We start from the raw sequence: 7,881 nt of genomic DNA, 5'->3' as shown, positions 1-7,881 counted from the left end.
GGCCAAAGGCACTTCAGGGTCTGGGAATGGCCACAGGGAAGAGCTTTGCCTAGGCTACTTGCAATTCCTATGCAGAAGGACTCCAGCCAGGGCACTGGCAATTTTAGTAGCAGAATGTAACAGTAAGAGGCCATATTCTAGGGGATGCATGTACTGCTGCTCACTAAAGATTCATTTGCCTTTGGATTTTTAGAAAATTTCAAAGAAATGCTGATGGTAAATTTTTGGAAGAAAAAATTGGAGCTGGGGCCAAGTGTGCTGTGGATGGGTCAGGTGTGCTGGTGGATGGGCCAGGTGTGCTGTGGATGGGCCAGGTGTGCTGGTGGATGAACCAGGTGGGCTGGTGGATGGGCCAGGTGGGCTGGTGGGTGGGCCAGGTGTGCTGTGGATGGGCCAGGTGTGCTGTGGATGGGCCAGGTGTGCTGGTGGATGAACCAGGTGGGCTGGTGGATGGGCCAGGTGTGCTGTGGATGGGCCAGGTGTGCTGGTGGATGAACCAGGTGGGCTGGTGGATGAACCAGGTGGGCTGGTGGATGAACCAGGTGGGCTGGTGGATGGGCCAGGTGGGCTGGTGGATGGGCCAGGTGGGCTGGTGGATGGGCCAGATGGGCTGGTGGATGGGCCAGGTGGGCTGGTGGATGGGCCAGGTGTGCTGGTAGGCACTTGTGATCGAAGTAGTTTGGGAGGGAGGTGGAAGGAGGAGGAGGGTCAGGAGTTTAAAGTCATTTTCTGTTACAGAGTGAGTTTGAGGCCAACCTAAGCTACATGAGACCCTAATACCTAACTACACACACACACACACACACACACACACACACACACACACACACTTGGGGTTGGGGGGAGGGAGAGAGGCAGGGCAGGGAAAGACTCACATAATCGTCCCAGCAACTAAAGAAATTAGAACTGGGATCTGCTCTCAGCACAACCTTACTGCTGAGCCAGGGAACAATCTTTTGCTCCAGGCTCCAACATCCCTACTAAGACTGAAATGTCAGAGTCAGAACCATTGCATATGTAACTGGATAGCTGTGCTGTGTGGCAAACCAAGCTGCTCACAAGGCTGGGGAAGAAGCAGGAGAGCCAGGCAGTTTGAGGAAAGAGGTGAGCATGTGATCACTAAAGAACATAGAAATCCTGCACGGGCAGGAGGGGTGGTTCTGGGCTTAAGAAGGACCTAGATCCGGTTGCCGGCGCCCACATGGTGGCTTCCAACCACCTGTGACTCCAGTTCCAGGGGATCTGATGCCTGCGTAGCCCTAGCTGTTCTGGAACTTGCTTTGTAGACCAGGCTGGCCTCAAACTCAGAGATCTGCCTGCCTTTGCCTCCCGAGTCCTGGGATTAAAGGCATGCACCATCGCTGCCAAACCCTAACTTTTTTTTTAACCCCAGAAACTGCAAAGACTAATTCTGAGTGGAGATCAGCCCGGCCGCTCTCTCCTTTGCTACAGTTATTTCAGCCCAGCCTTCAAGGTTGTTCTTCACTGCAGAGAAGCGGCTTTGTGTGGCCAGACTTTGGCTACTTTTGGGGCTCCTTTTGTTTCCACCCCCTCCACTATCTATCTAACACCAGATAGAAGAGAAGAAAGGGAAGAGGGGGGAAAATGGGCTGCATGACCGTTGGACTACTTCCTGCTGGTTAGGGGTATGTTTGATCTTTGCTGTCTTTCTTTTTGTTTCTTTAGCTCAACACTGACCAACAGCAACCAACCACCGACCGACCCCGTCTCAGGGCCCTAGCATCCATGCACCCTCTGAAAAGTCCCCAGAATTCCTAATGCTGCACGATTGCAGAAACACACTGACAGACCCACGACCCCACTACAGCATGAGACAAGCCACGGTCACCTGCTGTGGACGATCTGAAGCAGCCCTGTATCCCACGCCAGGATTTAAAATGAAAACATATTCTTAGATTTCTGTGTTTTTGTTTTTTTAAGATTTATTTATTTATTATATGTGAGCACACTGTCGCTATCTTCAGACACACCAGAAGAGGGCATCAGATCTCATTACAGATGGTTGTGAGCTGCCACGTGGGTGCTGGGATTTGAACTCAGGACCTCTGGAAGAGCGATCAGTGCTCTTAACCACTGAGCCTTTCTATGTTTTAAAAAGAAACCAAAATTCCAAAATCGTCACTCCAGCTTTTTGCTGAATCTGCAGTATGGGCTGCCAACAGATGAATGCAAGACCAGCTAACTCTTCACCTCTCCAGTCCAGGATCCCCTGCTTAGGGAATGGTCCCGCCCACAGTTAGCTAGACCTTCTTCCAGAGGTCCTGAGTTCAATTCCCAGCAACCACATGGTGGCTCACAACCATCTGTAAAGGATTCTGATGTCCTCTTCTGGTGTGTCTGAAGACAGCGACAGTGTACTCATACCCATAAAATAAATTAATCTTTAAAGAAAAAAAATGATGAGTCATTCTACACCAATTAATGTGATCAAGATGATCTGTCACAAGCATGCTCAGAAGCAAATCACCTGTCAACTTAACAGTTAACACTAACCACACACAGACACGTGCTTTTGCTTGAGGCTGAATGTCTATATCAGGGGTCAACAGAACTTTTCTATAGAGACTGGGAAAGTAATGGGTGTTGAACTACTAATCCCAGCACTTGGGAGGCAGAGGCAGAAAGATTTCAGCGAGTTGGAGGCCAGCTTAGTCTACCTAGAAAGTACCAGACCAGCCAGGGATACATAGTGAAACCATGTTTCAAAAACAAAGAAACACACTGGATACTAGGAACTGGAGAGATGGCCCAGCAGTTAAGGCTGCTCTTCCAAAGGACCTAGGTTCAATTCCCAACAACCCCATGAAAGTTCACAAATGTTATCTAACTCTAGTTTCAGGGGTCCAGTGCCCTCTTCTGTCTTCCAAAGATGCTAGGCACACGTATGGTACACAAACAGGCAAGCAAAATACAAGATAAAATGAAAACCGACACTAAAGATTTTAATATCTGTGGAGCAGACATCTTCCAATCACAGTCACTCCCTTCCAATGGTGTCAACTGAACCTACCATGTGTAATGTGTAAACGGAGGGCTTGTATGTCACAAAAAACTATTCACATTACCGGGGGTGGGGGGGAAGGATGACCCGAGAGCCGGCAGGTGGGAGGCAGGGCACTTGTATAAAATGTTCTAGGGCCTGGGTTTCATACCCCCACACATGGCTCCTTACTACACAGAAAAACAATCTTGTAACAGCATGATTTTCCCCTAGAACATGCCATTGCAGGACATAATTCATTAGCCCACTTATTGAACTCAAATCGCCAAAGAACAACACTTCCCTCTGTGTTTTGTTCAAACCCTAACTGGCTGTAATTAGAGTTTCACAATTCGGGAGCATCCCATCTCTCTTGGCTTGGCGGGGGTGGTTGCCTACCTGCCTGCAATCTAGCATTTCTGGAGGATAAGAAGTGTTACTGTGACTTCAGGGCCAACAAGGATTCTCTCAGAAAAACAAGAACGAGAGAGAGACAGAGAGAGAACACAAAAATTCCACTGAGCAGCGAGAGGTTAGGCTTTATGGGCCGCAAAGGACCAAGGGAAGCAAACCAAATCACGTTTTGTTTGTTTTGCGTTTTAAGGCAGGGTTTCTCTGTGTAGCCCTGGCTGCCCCGGAACTCACTTTGTGAACCAGGCTGGCCTCAAACTCAGAAATGTGCAAGCCAAGGCCTGTCCCACCCTGCCTTTAAAAGGAGTCATTTCAAAGCTACTTTTGTCATAGATTCAAAGCAGGCGAGGCTGAATAGCGCCTCCTCCTGTTCATTGCTGTTTTATATTTTAATCTGGCCTCTTTTGAAGATCCTTTTCCTGACAAGGTCTCTAGCACACTTTCTCCAACCCCGGGGTCTTGGGGTGCAGTGGGGGTCCTAATGCAGCAGCTCGGGACACACAGTGACTCCCATACATTCTTACTGACGATTAAAACTGACTTCAAGTCCCCACAAGCCAGGATTTGTGCTTGAAAGAGCCCCAGGGTGTGCTAGAGAGATGGCTCAGCCATGCATAGTTAGGCTCACAACCAAAAAGAGTCCCATGGCTTCCCCGTTTCCTGGGCCCCAGGCATGACCTCTGTTCCTCCATCTTCTTGAGGGGCCGCAGACAATGAGTGACTATACCGCCTGCTCACCAGGCTGCACCCTCCTCAAGGCCAGGAAAGACTCCTCTCCCAAAGCTGGAGCATTCAGGGACATTCCAGCTTCTCATCTTTGTGAAGTTAGGCCTTGATTCAATATTCAAAACCTCTTAAGGGACTCTCAGGTCCCCAGGATGTGTCCCTGTGTGCCCTCTCTGTCTTTGAGGTGATGGGCAGGAAAGTAAGACTCAGCTTCCTTCTAAATAAGGTCATTTCGCCCTGTGGTTCTGCAGCATTCTATACTACAGTCAAGTCTTCCATCTCCCATGATGCTTTAAAAAGGAAATGCTGATGGCTGCCAAGTGTCCCAGGGTCTGTGTCGATCATTATTTATTTATACAGCCAATCCTGTTCTCTTGGGACATTCAGGGATGCGGCTAAATTCTTCAATGGCTGAATCGAGCAGCTGGGCCCCGGCCTGATTGCCTGTCTGGAGATTAAGACACAAGCTGTTCAGTTACTTCTCTTCCCAGGGAAGACCTTGTAGTGGTGCCGTGAGTGGGTGGTGCTGGGGGAACCGCACAGCACAGGCAGCAAAGAGTTGAGATGACACGCTGTTAAAACTACTCTCTCTGCCAAGCCGGGCTACCTGAGCTCAGTCCCCGGACTCACGCGCTGGAAGCAAAGAACTGACTCCTGTAAGTTTCCTCCTGACCTCCATTTTTTTGGGGGGTAGGGGAAGACGTCTCACCGTGTTGTCCAGGGTAGCCTCGAACTCACAGAGATCTGTCTGCCTATGGCTGAGTACTGGGATTAAATATGTATGCTGGGCTGGAGAGATGGCTCAGTGGTTAAGAACTCTGACTGCTCGGTTACAATATACTCATATATAAAATAAACAAATAAATTAAAAAAAAAAGATATATGCCACCATATATGGGGAACTAACATGGTTGGTTCTGGTGAAGGGGTCCCTCTTTCTCTGTTGGGGACAGCTGCCTATTTACTACGTCCACACATTGGGAAGAAATAGGGTGCTCTGGTGTCTTTTCTTCTTCTCAGTGACACCCTTTGTTGAGAGTCCACTTTTATCTATTCCCAACTACTCCCTAAAGCCTAAAGCTGTCGCCTGGGGGGTCAGGCTTCAACCCTGAACTTGAGGACAAAGTCCTTGTCTGTGACAATGACCACCAATCAGCCTGAGGCTTCTGGGACCGTTGAAAGGCCTATCCTGGTGCTGAGCAGCTTAGTGACCAGTAGGGGGCATTACAAGGTGACCAGCTGCTCTCTTTTTTTCTGGGGAATGAGCAGCTACTGTAGACATGGTATTTCTGACCCCGGGATGAAGTTTTGTTGTTGTTGTTTATTTAATTGGTCTAGTTTTTCAAGACAGTGTTCCTGTGTGTACCTCTGGCTGTCCCAGAACTTGCTCTGTGGAGTAGGCTGTCCAACTTTGAGATCCTCCTGCCTCTGCTGGGATTAAGGGAGGGTGTTCCCACCACGAATCCAGATGGAGTTTTGTCAATAGGATGTCAGGGAGGATCTCCTGGGTCATGTCTCCTCTTTCTCCTTGAGGACGCCTTTGTGGAGTAGGTCCTGCTTCCCCGCTCCCCGAGACAAAAAGTAAAAAAGTTATGTGAATGCTCTGAAACCCTCTCTTGCATTATGGGCCTTTCTGCAGCGGTTTAATCCTTGGCCTTCTTTGCTAAGTCCAAATTACTTTATTACAACAAGGTAAGAGGAGAGTGGGTGGGGAGACAGACTTGGTGGAGTGTTTGTTGGGGACACACCAAGCCCTGGAGTCAATCCTTAGCCTAGCATAACCTGGGTGTGGTGATGCAGGCCTATGGTTGCAGCACTTGAGATCTGGAGGCCGGAGGGTTGGAGTTCAAGATCATCCTCAGTTCCATAGGCCACTCTTGACTCTCCAACACCCCCTCTCCTCAAAGAAGAAGAAAAAAGACACAGTGTGGGTGTCACCTACAGAACTAATTACTTACTTGTGAGTGGAGAACCCCGCACCTCTTGACGTCACAGAATATAGATTTTTGGCAAGAGAGTAAAGGCAAGATGGTTTGCTTTTTCTGTAGGGAAGTTATAGTTTTTATTCCAAAAGCAATGGAGAGCCACAGAGTTATGGGGAGAGAACTTGGGGGGGGTTGTCTGATGAGTTCTGAATATACAGAGCTCATGCTGGTTGGTGTGTGGAGACTGTATTGCAAGGTTCACACCTGCTAAAAAAGTGTCACAGTCAGCAGCACAGATTTGAGTTCCCATGGGATGCTCCCCTCGGTGTGGGATGCTCCCATAAGTGTGAGATACTCCCCTTGGTGTGGGATGCTCCCATCGGTGTGGGATGCTCTTCTTGGTTTGGGATGCTCCCCTTGGTGTGGGATGCCCCCATCAGTGTGGGATGCTCCCCTTGGTGTGGGATACTCCCATCAGTAAGTGCTTCAGGTCTGAGACAAGGGGAGATCACTGTGGACGGCTCTCATTAAGTAGCTCTTGTTAGCCCTAGTCAGAGACTTGTAAATGGGCAGACAATAGGAAGGAGCCCTCATTGCTTTATTTTCAAAACTTACTTTTAATAAGGGTTTTTAAAAGCTTTAGCCTCCCTTCTAGCCCACTACCTACCCAAGGTAGTGGAAAAGGAAGGTTATTAGGATACAGGGGACGTGGATCTGTTTAGAAACTGTACTTTGGAGCGATCTCCATCTCCAGTTAGCAGGATACCAGCAGTCCAGTTCAGCAGTGTTGGGACAGCAAACAGGAATCAGCCTCATTGGCACGACCCAGAAGAAACAGCCAGGCCTCTGCCAAATCGGCACAGGAGTGACCAAGGCCATCAGGGATGCCAGAAGTTCTCTGCCATGCCTCTCAATGAAGTGAAGATCAGTGAAGACGAAGATGTGAGACCAGTGAAGCGTTGCAAAGCTAGCGGTGCAAGCCCTGTCACTGTTCACCCGGTTCTATTTATACTGTCCCCAAACATTACATGTCCTCAAACAGGTCTTGCCTCATCTCAAGTCTGGCTCAGCTGACATCTCTCTGCCAATCAGCCCGAGTCCACGGAAGCCACGGGAACCTCACAAGAAGCTCTTTGGCCAGTTTCTTCCTATGGGGTCACCATAAGCAGAGCTCAGGAACGTAAGATGCACCAGTACATGTGTGTCTTTAGTGAAGAATCCTTATCACGTGTTCTTTCACCTGGTTGCTTTAGCAAAACATCCTTTCACCCGTGTCTGCTTCAGGAAAACACTCCTTCTCACGTCTTCCCCAGCCAAACACCAACCAACACAACTGACTTTCCAGAAAAACCCGAAGTTTCCATTTCAAGCCCTTATCACACACTTCCCTTATTAAGATATTCCCCTTTGGCTCAGACCCCAAGCAATGGATTCAGTCAATTTTGGGGCTGAAACTGGCGACACTGGAAACTTAAATACATAACTCCCCCTTTTATGTTGCTCAGGTATGTGTCATGTTTGAATGAGATCAAACATGTTGGGGGCCACGATTGCCTTACAAACCACACAAACACTGACCTCAGTCAGACAGGGATAGTTTATTGAGCAGTCGCTCCGGGACTGGTTGACTAGGGTCACGGTCCAGATTCAGGTTGCCAGGGTCATGAATGTGCTTTGTTAAGTCCCTTCCTTGCATAAGATATGTGTCTGCAATCGGTGCCTCGAAAGACACTTGAACTTCACCCTTGTACTGTGCTACCTAATGTCTGGTCCTTGACTCTGAGAGAACAGGGTAGAGGTGGGTACATGTCGTGTGTT

This window comes from Micromys minutus, assembly GCF_963924665.1.
Source record: "Micromys minutus genome assembly, chromosome: 10".
In the NCBI taxonomy this organism is placed as follows: domain Eukaryota; kingdom Metazoa; phylum Chordata; class Mammalia; order Rodentia; family Muridae; genus Micromys; species Micromys minutus.
The sequence above is the reverse complement of the archived record's forward strand: the minus strand, read 5'-3'. Positions refer to the sequence as shown.